This window comes from Eupeodes corollae, chromosome 1 (genome assembly GCF_945859685.1).
Source record: "Eupeodes corollae chromosome 1, idEupCoro1.1, whole genome shotgun sequence".
NCBI classification, from domain to species: domain Eukaryota; kingdom Metazoa; phylum Arthropoda; class Insecta; order Diptera; family Syrphidae; genus Eupeodes; species Eupeodes corollae.
The window spans coordinates 287,797,372-287,811,407 of NC_079147.1; the positions used below are offsets into that span (position 1 = coordinate 287,797,372).

At 30.4% G+C, this 14,036-nt stretch overlaps 1 protein-coding gene across 15 annotated transcripts in view; it reads right to left on the reverse strand.

The window, feature by feature from the left end:
- LOC129939153 (zinc finger protein 250) overlaps positions 1–14,036 on the reverse strand; it is a 149,694-nt gene that overhangs the window by 58,579 nt on the left and 77,079 nt on the right. For 13 of the 15 annotated variants that reach the window (XM_056047040.1, XM_056047054.1, XM_056047041.1 and 10 more), the window contains exon 3: positions 5,164–5,203. The exons of 1 other annotated variant lie outside the window; for it this stretch is intronic. The gene's annotated coding sequence lies outside the window, so the exon portion shown is untranslated. Of the gene's footprint in view, positions 1–5,163; positions 5,204–8,894; positions 9,565–14,036 lie in introns of those variants that run through there. One more of the 15 variants, XM_056047045.1, reaches the window with a different exon arrangement.

Sequence of the window (14,036 nt, forward strand, 5' to 3'; positions counted from 1 at the left end):
GAGATTTAATAAAGTCTTAATAAAGTCAAATATGTTAAAAAATTGGTTGATAAGTTTTTTGAAGTCTGTAAGTTTAAGCTCATTTAAAACTTAACTCAAATTACGCAAATGTTCAAGACATTTATTATTTATCACTTTAAGTTACTTCACCTTTAAAAGTCAAAACAGAGGTGTCAAATTCATTGTACAGCATTTTTTGCACTAAAAATGTTTGTTAAGCTCCGATAGCAAAATCGCAATAAATGTTGTTTTGGTGTATGCCTTTAATACAAATATTTAAAATAGTCTTACACCTCTACAAATAATTATTAAAACGTCATATAACAACAAGGGTGTTCCAGTACCCCCAGCAATTAAATTTTAAAGTGGTTTAGGTTGTATTAGTAGACATAAAATCAGTTCAGGGGTTTCCAAGGAGCTTTCATTTTAATATTCAAAAACAAGTTTAATTTTTCAAAGGTTTTTATTTTTCATCATAATTCATTTTGATGCATTTGAGGGACCCGGCCAGAAAAGTAATAACATTGCTGTTTAACGACCTATTTAACTGAACTTTAAAAGCCTTGAGGATAAGTCTTCATATAAATACAGTATATTGTCGTTTTTTAAATGCCTAATTCAAAGAAGAATCGGTTCAACAACACTTTGGGATACAGCAACAATATTCTCAGCTGTTTTTATTCGATGCTTCTATTCATCAAATTACTAACTTGCCCCAACAACTCACATTATTCCAGCGGTTTTAGAATTGCCGAATGAGAACGGCCTTCGTTCACCATTTTGACAGCAAATTTTAATAATGAAGGCATTTTTTTGAAACGTATATCGTTCCATTTCTATTAATAGATTTGTATTTAGTTGTCAAATTTCAAAAAATATAGGGGACTGTTTTGAATGAAAAATGACATTATAGAAATAGAAAATTTAAAAAAGGATTTGACAACGAGTCCAATTTTTATAAAACATACGCCACCTTGTTTCAAATGCTTAATTGACATCAATTTTTGAGTCAGCTTAATCTTTTATGGGTGTAATCCAAGATCCTTATGAAAAATGCGAGTTTATTGAAGGAATTGACAGTGACAGTTCTATACGATTAGTAAAAGTGTGCGTTCACAAATTAAAGTTAAAAGTTCAAATTTCAAGTTCCAATTTGAAAATATAATTGGGTTGTTAATGCTGGTTTTAGTGTTAGAACTGTCATAACTGTTGATGAAATATGGATGTACGGTTATGATGTCGTGACCAAAGCACAATCGTCCAACTAGAAGCATCCAAAGTTCACCAAGAGAGAAAAAAGCACGTCAAGTTCGATCAAACGTGAAGTTTTTGCTTACTGTTTTCTTCGATTTAAATAGCAAAGTGCATCAAGAGTTCTTACCACAAGGTCGTAAAACGCCCAGATTTATTGAAAAATAATTCATGGCTTTAGCACCAAAAACAATACCGTAGTCATGCTTCAACCTCCGTATTCACCAGATATGGCTTCGTGTAACTTTTTCCTGTTTACAAAGTTGAAGAAACCCATGAAAGGACGGCGTTTTTCCTCGATGAAAGAAATAAAGGCTGAATCAAGAGTGCTTCGAAGATAGAGAAAAACGCTGGCTTAAGTGTATTATATCTGCCGCGGACTACTTTGAAGAAGACCACATTGATTTAAACGAATAAATAAATATTTTTTTCAAAAAACGAAAATTACGGGTACTTTTTGAACACACCTCATATCTTGATATGGATAAAAAATCTGCTATGTAGATTCAAGTACATTTCGGACAAACGTCGTGTTAAGCGAACGGGTCAAAGGGCTAGAAAATTCTTTGATCGTGATCCATCTTTTAACAAAACCTAACGTAGATTTGGCCTTGTATATTATTTTTTCAATGTGAAGTAGAAAGAGAACAGGGCCTAAATGACTACCTTGGGGAACACCTGAAAAGGCTACATTAGGATTGAAAATCAGCGGATTTAAATCGGAGATAATATTCACGATTTTTATCAGGGTTAGTAGTAATTCATTCCAGAAACAGAAGGTCAAAACCTAAGAATAAGAGTTTAAAGAGTATAAGATATTAAACAAAAATTTTCAAATGCTTTACTGAATTCTGTTAAGACCATATCAACTTTATTCTCGTTTTTCGATTAGCCCATTGTGATACCACGTGGATCTAGAGAATTACTTCTTAATAGTCGAACCATTTTGAGATTTTATAAAGAAAAGAAGATATATGATATCCTTTTTAGCTAGTTCACTGGGATTATAAAAGAAGATATATAAAAATTAATTTTCGCGGGTACTGCTTCTTGCGAGGAATTGACAATTCCTTCAAGAGTAATTCTTGTCATGAAAAAGTGCTTTCTCAAATTAGCCGTTCGGATTCGGCCTAAAATTGTAGGTCCCTTCCATTCCTGACAATAGTACTCGCACACAGGAATGGTTGCGGGTTGTAAGTCACTAGGCCCTGGTTCACAACGGACTGTTGCGCCACTTAATTTATTTATTTATTTTAGTCTCCCAGATGAAGTTTGCGTCTTAGTGAAAGAGCAGGGGGGTCATTCCGTAAAACGATTATCGTCAGACGATATCGTTTCGACGATAGTTTCACTTCACGTAAGACGATAATCGTCAAAGTGATACCGTCAAAACTATAGCGTTTGCACAATAGCTAAGTAGGTATCGTCTGCTATTAATTTCCATTGACAACTAAGCAAATTGAAGCAAAAAAGGTTCGGTGTAGTTAAGTTTTGTTACAAAATAAAAACTCAAAAATATACAATGAATTCTATTACGCATGGTTTTATATACAAGCATTAGTAATCTCTCTTAATTTATTGTTGTTAAATAAATAAACAATTGTAGTTTTGGAATTGCAAAAGAGGACTTTATTATGATTTTATAAACAATAAATTTGCAAGACGGTTGTCGTTCTACATACATAATGTAACATTCAATATTAAAATTTGTTGTAACTATTGAAACTTTGGGGCGTAGGAACATTGGTATATTCGACAGGCAACGATTTTTGTATCGTTCTTGCACAAAGCACCAATCCAAATTAGTTTTGGAAACAAACAAATATTTTTAAAGCCAAGTTATGTTCCCTGTGGATAAAATGAAGCCTTCACTTCCTTTCCTTGGACCAAATTGGATTTATTACTGCAGCTGATTTACAAAAATATCAGATATTGGACAAACATTTTGATAATATTGTTTTATCTTCGGCGGCAACAAATTATAACACAAAAAGTGACAATAAAAATAAACATCACAAAATAGGTGGCATGTTTATTAACAATACATTTTTTGCAAATTTTCAAAATTTTTCATAGAGAAAACTCAAGTTTAATAACATTTTCAAGCTATTGAACAAGCATTATCTTTCGTTGAGTTCATTTTAACATTTCAGTCATAGTATAATATACTCAACGAACTTATACTGAAAACGATTGAACGAGACGATAGTGATAAAGTTACGTGAAGCAAATTATTGACGATATCGTTAATGATAATCGTTTCGTTAATTACGGAATGACTCCCCAGGGCAAGTGCAGAGAAGGTGAGAGATTGTGTCCTCTTTTTTCTTGTCCATACAGCTCCTGCAGAAGTCATTTGAGGCTATACCAAGTCGTATTACGTGTCTGCCTATAAGACAGTGTCCCGTAAGGACACCTATTAGGGAGCTAATATAAAGTCTGCTTTGAGATAACAATTCACTAGAGCGCTTTAGGTCCAGTGGCCTTCTCAATTTCAGGTGAAATAGGTATGACGGTTACATTTTTAGCGAGTTTATTGGGTCTACAATTTCCTGTGATGTCTCAGGGTCAACTCGTAGGAATAGTTCCCGTAGCTTGTTCCTTTTTTTGCCCAGCGAACGAAGTCTACGATTATACCAAGGCAGGTTTGATGAAGCAATCCTACGTCGTCGGTAGAAAAGGACATGCAGTGAAATTAAATAGTTTAGTTCATTGTAAAAAAAGGTTAGTGGCTTTTTCGACAAACTGACTGATGAGTTATCTAAAACTATTTTTTTAAATACAAGATCAAGTTGTCGGTTGATGTTACTTAGAATGCCAATCACTTGTCTGAGGTTTTAATCCGTTAAATTATCTACAAAAAGACATTCTTTTGCCGAGGAGGGATTAAAAGTGTAAGTGGTCTGCTATTTTCCTTTTAAGCAAAGAAATAATAGTTGCAAATTGTAAACAATAACGAAAAGTTTTAAGTTTTCTGATTTTGAATTGACTATTGAAAAAAATGGACTTTGTATTTCGTTCGTGTTTCCATTCAATAGCAAATATTTTAAGATCAACTGCATATTTGAATATTATAAAACTGAAATTGGTTGTTATGTTTATGTATTATTATTTATGTATTATTACTTATTTGCCGATCACACTAAAAGAATCATTGAAAAATTTGGATCTTAAAATTTTTGATAGACCGAAAATGCCGACAAAAAAATAAACAACTTAAAAAAAGTTAAACCGTAACAATTTTGTTTTTTCATTGCTTTTTTTTTATTTTATTAAACTTGCTTGCAGCTGCATTAATCCTCAAAAACTTTTGTACGACCTTCAGATGAATTTGCGTAAGTTAGCATTATTTTCATTTTAAAGTCCTATAACTGAATAATATTTTCTTGCATGTTTGGAACATTTCGCAAATATTTTAAAAATGTCTACAAAGCTATTTTTGCATGGCGTTCATTTTGTAACAATTCAATAAACATATTTACATATAGATATTAACTTTTCGTGTCAAACATATTTAAACCATAAAATTCTGCTTACCATTTTAATAATGTTAAAAAACACAAATTATACAATTTATACAACATGTATAACAATTTACAAAAAAAAACTGCATACAAACTTATTTAAAAATAGCTTCGAAATGCAAAAGACAGAAAAAGAAAAAACAACACCAAATAACAAAAAACTTAAACCCTGCAATTTGGTTCGGGCTTATGTGCATCAGACAAATGTTTTCAATGCAATTCTTGGCGCACTTTCAATTTCTAAATTTACATTTGACTATTTTTAAATTTTTGTTGTTTTTACTTCATTCCATTTACATAGCTTCGTATTCGTAGATTGCAGTTTGGGTGAATTTGAAAATAAAACTTAAAAAACTCTTGCTGAGATTGAAAAAGTCATTAAACTTACCGAAAACAAAAAATTTCCGCCTAAAAGTTTGATCTTCTTTCTGAAATGTGAAATAAAAATAAATTCAAATTAGAAGGGCTGCGTGTAGGAAAGTAGACATATGTATTTATTTTAAAAAAGATGCACTTATGCAATTTCATGAGAAATTTGAAACACTTCTATGTTCAATAATTAAATTCTTATTAATCTTACTTCCGTTTCCGGAAATACAAATCGAAAAAATAAACAGAATTTAAATTTATGTTTTTATCGTGAAATTTAAGAAGGAAGACATTTTCAGACGATAACGTCATATAAAATTTCTGCTAACTTGCATTTTTTATTTATATTTATTGTTTTTGGTTGAATTTTTTGGGGAGGCTAATAAAACCGTCGTCTGCGTCGGGTTTGTCGTCGGTGGGTCGGCAATGTAGGAGTGTCCACCGCGTCCACATGTGAAAATGTGTCTAGCATACTTAATTTAATTTTTTTTTCTTTTCGATGTTAATTTATTTATTTAATTTTATTTTTTTTCTCAGACAAGAACCAGACTTTTGATCGTGTTTTGTTTTTGAGGAAGGTCAAGTGTTTGTGCGATGAAAAATTCATTTATTTCAAATGAAGGCCATTTTGACTCGATTCTATGATTTGAATGCGTCATTTTTGGTTCGCCGAAAAAAGATAGCAACAGCAGCAGAAGCGCGGCAAAGCTATTTAAGGAGAATTTATTTTTGATTTACAATTGTGATTCGATTTTAAAATATTTGAAACACAAAACAAAACAAACAATAAAGTGTTCGCATTTAAAATGTAGGGAAAGTCATAATGATTTATTAATATCTTCTGCTTACAATAAGAGCGAGAGAATATAACTATTTTGAAGGAAAGATGTGGGCATTGTTATTATAGTCTGCCAACCACCAAAGACATTTAAACAATCATCAAGCTTCTTTAAGAAACAAATAATGGTTCTTTGTTAGATGAGGAGCATAAGACAAAGTAAAGACTATTAATCACACACAAATCTATGTGGAAGTAAGAAAAGCCTGATCTACGGATATTAAGAAATTTCTTGTGTATTACTAATTTATTTTCATTTTGACTGATATTAATTTTGGTATAAGAAAAACAAGACAAGTTATTTGTTCTTAAAATCGATTGAATTTAAAACAACAAGAAAAAGGACTAACTTGTTTTGGGAAGAGCTCATAATGTTGTTCTGGACGTCAGAGATTTGAAATATTGAACATTGGCTACGAATTCCGATTGGATAAAGAAAATCACTTTATCATTAATGGTATGATGCATTTAAAGTTCGTTAAATGCGGTGTTTTGGTTACAAACTCACTTCCAAAAGGAAATCATTTAACAGGATAAGGTCGTTTTCATTTAGCGACCATTTAAGTAGTATTTTCTTACTTATCCAAATGGATTTGGGAAGAAAAACCTTGCCCTTAAGATTATGAGCAAATATTTGTTTGAGTTATACCAATTTTAAATAAATCTTATAACATAGAAAGATCGAAAAATTCATGCTAATATTCGTGCTTTAAGGAATGCCTTTCATTTTATTTTACAATTACGCACGATTTCAAACTTGCGGTTTAGTACAGATATTGTTTCTTTTGCCGTACTACATGAATGCAGAATGTTTTACCTTGCTCAGTATTTTCAAATTATTGCAATGTGCAGCTATTGAAAACAAACACGGATCAGTATATCCTTTCAAATCTTATCACACTTCCTTAATTGCTTACATTGTTTGAGGTAAGAGTTGTTTGGACAAACCTTAAACACAATGACAATGACAATGACAATGACAATGACAATGACAATGACAATGACAATGACAATGACAATGACAATGACAATGACAATGACAATGACAATGACAATGACAATGACAATGACAATGACAATGACAATGACAATGACAATGACAATGACAATGACAATGACAATGACAATGACAATGACAATGACAATGACAATGACAATGACAATGACAATGACAATGACAATGACAATGACAATGACAATGACAATGACAATGACAATGACAATGACAATGACAATGACAATGACAATGACAATCTTGTCAGTGGGGGATAAAAATTCACCTTAGCACTAAATGTAAAAGAGTGACACTACTTTTAAATAGGTGAAGAAGCACCTATTCAATTTACTTTCATTGTTAGCCAATGCATTGAGTTTAAAAACTTTTAACAATTAACATAAATAAAAACCAGAATCACCATGTTAAAATATATCTTAATGATTTATAAATACACTGATCTTCCTAACTTCCCTTAAACCTACTACAATATTAATCTTAAATCTTAAATATTTAATTATTTATTTGGGCAACTCAAACGCAAAATGTAAGCCCATTAGCAGAGTTACACAAAATCTTCAAGAACCATTCACCGATCTTATATGAGATGTTTGTACCTCCATAAATCTCCAGAGTCTGTCATATGAATCCAATTGACGTTATATATTACAGTATATAAAAAGATTAAAGTTACATACCTACATACATATATACATCTACAATGGTACTTATGTTGCTAGGTACCTCCTTCTCTAATTTAAGTCTCACAAACATCTTAAATTTTTCATCTTAGAGTCTTTTAAAAGTACCTCGGTTGGTACATACCTACACTTAGATTTAATTTTATAAAAATCATCCCACTGTTACATCATCATCTTACACCCTTAGAATTCTTTTACTTTAACTGAGAAAACTTCAATATAATTATATCCTTCTTCATCCAAATGCTTCAATTATGTATACCTATGTACCTGCTTAGGTATATGTACCTGCATCTACTTTAAAATGTAACTTTTTCTTTAACACTTAAAAACATATGTATTCAAAATTATGAAGGAACATTCTTAAATGTACCTTCGTAGGAATATAAGTACGTTTCCAAGTACCTACCTATCCACATAACATAAGTGGTTAAGTAAACCTACCCCTATTCAAAAGCCCATATCTCCCTGTCAAATAAAATCTAGGTAGGTGGGTATGTACCTAGAAATTCCTAAGCTACTACGAGTGCAAGTTGCAATTAACAACGACAACAAAAAATGGAAAAATCTCACTTACCTACTCACTACCACACCTCCACACAGCTGATCTTGACCTCTCCACACCAAAAATAATAACACATGCAATTTGCTTTCAATTCAAATGCACTTTTATAAAAATGTATCTATCTATCTATCTATAGGTACCTACCTACCTAGCTCTAGCTGTGTTGTTTTAATTCATTTTTTTTATTCTTCTTCTTCTTCTTCTTATTCAACAACAAAGTCAATTAAAATAAAACAAAAAAATGGAAAAAAAGCTCCAAAAACCTAGAAGCACATGGCAGTTGTTCGTTCTTAACGTAGATACAAACCGCCATATGCTACTTCTCGTTAACTATCCACCCCCGAAGCCGAAACTCCTGTCTCCTGAATCACGTTTTCACAATTTTCACAACTGAAAACGAGAATTTTCCGTTTTTTGTTTTTATTCATTTTTAATATCTTCCTTGAATTCAGAAAATCAAAATAAAGAAACTTTTTATTTTGTTTTCTTAATTCAAAACTAAACTTTAAACAACAAAATTAAAAAAAAAAACTTATATACTACATTTTTACAAACCAAAAAAAATATAAAACAAAATGGTGGGTGGATGACGAATTGATTCAGATTCAGATACAAGTAAAAGATGTTTTAACTACGAAAAATAAAAACTCACACAACCAAAATAATCTTCGGTATAGAGCTGGATGGCTCTCGCATAAGTTCGTTCGTTTTCCTTCCTTCTAAAGCGCAAAAGTCGAAGACGACGAGAGTGAACCTAGGTATATACATAGATATATGTACCTAAGGTATGCGAAAAACTGAAGACATTGCCGGCATTTTTATTCATTAAATTTTTGCAAACCCCATATTATTTTATTTTTCAGCTTTTTCGTTTATTTTTCCAAGGAAAACAAAACACGATATTGTTTTTCTTGTCCACGAATTTTGTTTTCTTAAATTTTTATTTTTGTATTTTCCACTCGTAGCCTGTAGCCGTATCCGTAGCCCGGCGCTGCTGCTGCTTCTGCTTTTGCTGTTTAGATATTTTTTCAATGTTTACACATCCGTAAACAAAACAATTCTTCTCTCTCACAGGTTTTTGGTTTCTATTTTTCTTTCCATCTTGCTTTTTGTTTTTTTTTTTAAGTTTTATTTTCTTTTTTTCTTCAGAATGCCGGGTTTATTTTTGCAAAAATAAGACAAATAAATGATAAAAAAATAACAAAAATGTCGGAAACTGACGGCGAGTGAAAGTATACACGCAAAAAGCCCGGCAACAAACACTAACTAAACTAAATTGCAAAGCTTTTCCCACGTCGAACATCAAAAAACGAAACCAAAACGACGCTACGCGACGCGACGACCAGCGCAATTATTATTATGGCAGCAGCAGGGGCAGCAAGTCAGCAAACAAAAAAAAAAAATACCTAAAAGTATCTCTAAAATTCTATACCTATCTATCTATCTGATGGATGCATTGGTATTGAATTTGAATTGACCCCTTCAAAGCTTTCGGAGAGTTATACTCAAAGATGAGAGAGAGAGCGAGTGGGAGTAAGTTGAAGGGAGACAGAGATAGAAAGAGCGGGAAAGCTTAGACATCCATACAGATACACGAATACTATTCAGATGCACTTATTTTGTTTTCTGTTAGATACAAAATTTTAAGGGGGATAGTTTGTGCATTAGTGTTAGAAGAATCGTAAAAAACCATTAAGGCAACAACCAACAGAGAAGAGAAGTGTTGTCGTGGCGCTTTAAAATGTGTTTGGGGACAACACTGACGAACTCAAACCATCAAAAACTTCTACCAAAGTGCAAAATTTCACTGAATAAATCAATTACCAAATTTGAACTTCATGAAACCGGCCTAGATCGGAAAACTTATTATGAAGGTTTTTAAGCTTAGGCCAATCTAGAGCACATTTTTATATTAGTTTCTTTTGTTTGAAAGCTGAAAAAGAACGTTTTCCAGTAATTTGAAGACTTCTTGTTTCTCAAATTTGATCAAACGGGAGTAGTTTTAAATCCCACCTCGAGTTTATATCAGATTGATCCAAAAAAAAGTATTATGAACACATTTTTTCGGAATAAAGTCTTAAGAATGCACCCAAATTAAATGATGCCTTTGTAAATATTTGAATGAACTTTGAAATTACGGAGCTATATTGTCAAAAATTCTGTCCGTTATTATAAGTTTGTTTGATGAAAACTATGAACCAACATTTTAACCATTTAATAAAATGTTAAACTATTTTAGTAAGTAAAGTTAGCTTACAAAATTTAAGTTATTAAATAGCTCTTAAAAATCACAAACATTTTTAATTTCAGATTTTTCGAATAAATACATTTTAATTTCTAACATTTTGAATGAGTTATTCTGCTTCCTAGGTTACGATTTGTTAAACAAATTTTTCACGAATGGGTATTTTTAAAAAGTGGTTTGTTAATAAATAATAGTTTGTTTAAAATGTTTGAGAGAAAGTTTTTACTGAAATTGTTGATATTGTTATTAAGGAACTTTTTTTGATTTCATGTTTAAAGTAAGGGTTCCCGTTGCACGATTTTTTTAAGTTTTCTAATTGAAAGCATACTTCACTGGTTTTTCGAAAGAAAACTTAATTACTCGTAAAAATAGACACTAAGACATGTATTTATAAAGAAAAAATCGTTAAAATCCCGTGTTTAGGAAAACTACAAAACGAAATACAAATATTCCAGACTCTAATGAAACTATGGTGTAGTTTTCCTAAACACGAGAGCTAAAATAACTAATGTCGCCTTGCTGCCTGTCTGTCTACGACGCCACTGCAGCCCAAACTATTAGGTCGATTATGTTCACACTTGGAAACTAAGGTTTTAGACTGATTGGCTTTTGGAACGTTTTTCCCTTTTTTAAGAATTGTAGTCCCCATACAAAGTTTTTAGCCAAAAATCGAAAATTCGATTTTTCCCAAAAATGAACCGATTGATTTTTAATACATTTTCTCTAAAAATTTGGTTTCTTAACTTGTTTTTTTTTTGCAATACAAAAAATATTTTTGTATTGCTCTGGAGGGGTACTGAAAACTCCCCTCTTAAAACCGTCAATTTGTTTTTAAATTTTCTCTGGGATTGAACCGGGATGAACCGATTCCAATAATTTTTTGTGCACAAACTCTTATATTTTCAGAATATTATTTGGTAATTAAAAATCAACATTCAACATTTTTTATCTGGATTAAAGAAAAATAAAACATTTTTTTCAAAATTCGTTACCTTTACAAATGGTCAACATTTTTTAACGAAAATCAAGTATTAAATGGATATTAATACCTAATATATTCTAAATAACTGCTAATATAAAAAAAAAATTATTTAAAAAAAACTGCTGACCAAGTAATTGTAAAAGAGATCGCATAGCAGTAAAAATCAGGTAACCTTCCAAATAGCACTTACATAGATCTTGTTTTTTTAAAAAATTCTCCAACAATGTTGATAAGAGTATAAACTTCTTAATAAAAATAAAAAAGAACAATTATTTAGTTTCAGATTTTTTAAACATAATTTTAATCGGCAAAAAGACATTTTCTTAAAAGAATTATTAAAAAAAAAATAGGTGGTTTGTAGATTTTTCAAAACTAAAATTTGAAATTAAAACAGTTTTAATTTTTAATATAGAACAAAATGTATAAAAAAAGTTCCTGGTCTTTATATTTTGAATAACGATTCGAACTAGAATTTTCCATTATTTTGATTCTAGGACGTTATTTCAGAAAATTTGTGAAGCTTTTTTTTTATTTGTTATTTTGGAGATCAGGCCTCACAGTGATTAGTAATTGAATATTTGCTATAAAATGTACTAACTGAGTAATTTCAGGTTATGGTATTGAGATAATACTGTGTACAATCAATTACAAGCAATTTGTCAAACATTTTAATAAAAATTTAATCTTAGTAAAATGTTATGAATACAATATTATAGCTATTAGACACACAAAATTGTTAGATCAAACGAAAGCATTACGAATGCTGCCTTCGAAGCACCCGATAATGAACTCTGAAATAATCCTCATTGATATGAACTGTTCGCTGAGTCAAAAAACTTGCTGCCAATAGCTCTTCTATAACTATTACTTTTATTAGAAACATTTTAAATACTCATTTTCATCTTGGGAAATCGGATTCCTTTTTCTAAAACACAATACTTCACGAAAAAAGATTCTGTGATGTAACCAAATCTTCAAATTTGTAACATATTTGACAGTTTGGTCGTACGCCCAAATTTGGTCATAATTTTCTTACTTATTCGCATGATCATTTGTTATTCCATTTGGTCCTTTTTTTAAGAAATTGAAAAAAACTCGACTCTATTCTCAAAAATAAAATGCAAGTCAAAGCAAAAACACGATTATTGAATGCATACGCTGAATTCATTCATTTTACAATTTATTAACAGATGGCGCAACATTTCAAAAGCATTACATCTCAAGATCATAATCTTACGGATAAAATTGACATGTCAAAATTTTGAGAAAAGGACAGTTGTCATAAAAATGGTTTAAATGAATATTGTTTTCGAAATTTAGGTAAGTTTTAATAAATATGATTTAAAATATAACCAGCATAAGTGTTCATATATGCGTTTCGCCCCGGTGTAATGGTTGGGCTCATCAGAAGATGACCATGTTTTCCCGAATAAATCGAGATTCCATATAATGCTATTTTATTAAAATTAAAAGGTGTTCAGGAAAAACATTTCGACTGTTTACAGTCAAATATTTCTTTTAGGTAAGTTCGTTTATAACTTGATGTTATTGCTGTGATCTCTTCTAACAAATTTAAAAATTACCAAAAATATTTTAAATATGATGAAATAGTTTGATTTCAAAATCTATTTTGTGAACGAAATTTTTAAGTCGAAACCCAATTTTAGCAGCATTTAAGTGCCTACTAATTTTTGTAGTTTCAATTTTTTTATTAAAATCCAACAGTCAGTTTTTTCAATGGAATGTCGGAAACTATATTTTTAAAAGAAATTAGTTTGTAGCCAATATTTTTTTTAGTTTTTCGAAAGATATTTGTCGAAAGTAAATTTTTACAAACTTTTAGTAATGTTTTTTTTATATTTCTATATTTTATAAAAAAACTACAAATTCGATTTGTCTTCAAATTTTACCAGATGTCAAAAACTTTATTCGTCGTTGCATACAATTATTTCAGAGATATAACCATTTTTTGTTCGTTAAATATTTTAGGTGACGTCTTTATTATCACGTTACAATATATTTTATAATACAAAATTTAATTGAAGTAGGTAGCGTTATTGGTTTGTGAGTTATTTTGGGTTAACCAATTTTCAATTCAACAAATCGGATCGATTACAATAATTACATTATTTTGGTCCTTTATTGGTACAATGGTCATTTTTATTGGTCATGCAAATTTTTTCAAGTGGCCACCTAGACTTTTAAAACTTGAACAAACTATTTTAACAACATTTTGTGTAAAATGAAGAAGTTTTAAGATCAAAAATAATCTTCATTCTCAAGTTACTAAGGCGCAAACCAATTTTTATAAATTTTAAGTATTTTTGTGCAGTTTGAGTATATTGTGCAGTATTTTTTGTAGACGTTTGTTCTTTATAAACAACTAGAGATTACAAATTTTCAAAAATTTGAGCGAGTATAAAAATTAATAGCTTGAAGCCATATTTTCCAAATATTCGAGTCAAAAATCAATTCATAACAACTTTTATTAGTATTTATTCTAAATTTGTATCTTTTTTTAAGAAAATTGTGACTTTGATTTTATTAAAAATTGCACTAGATTTCAA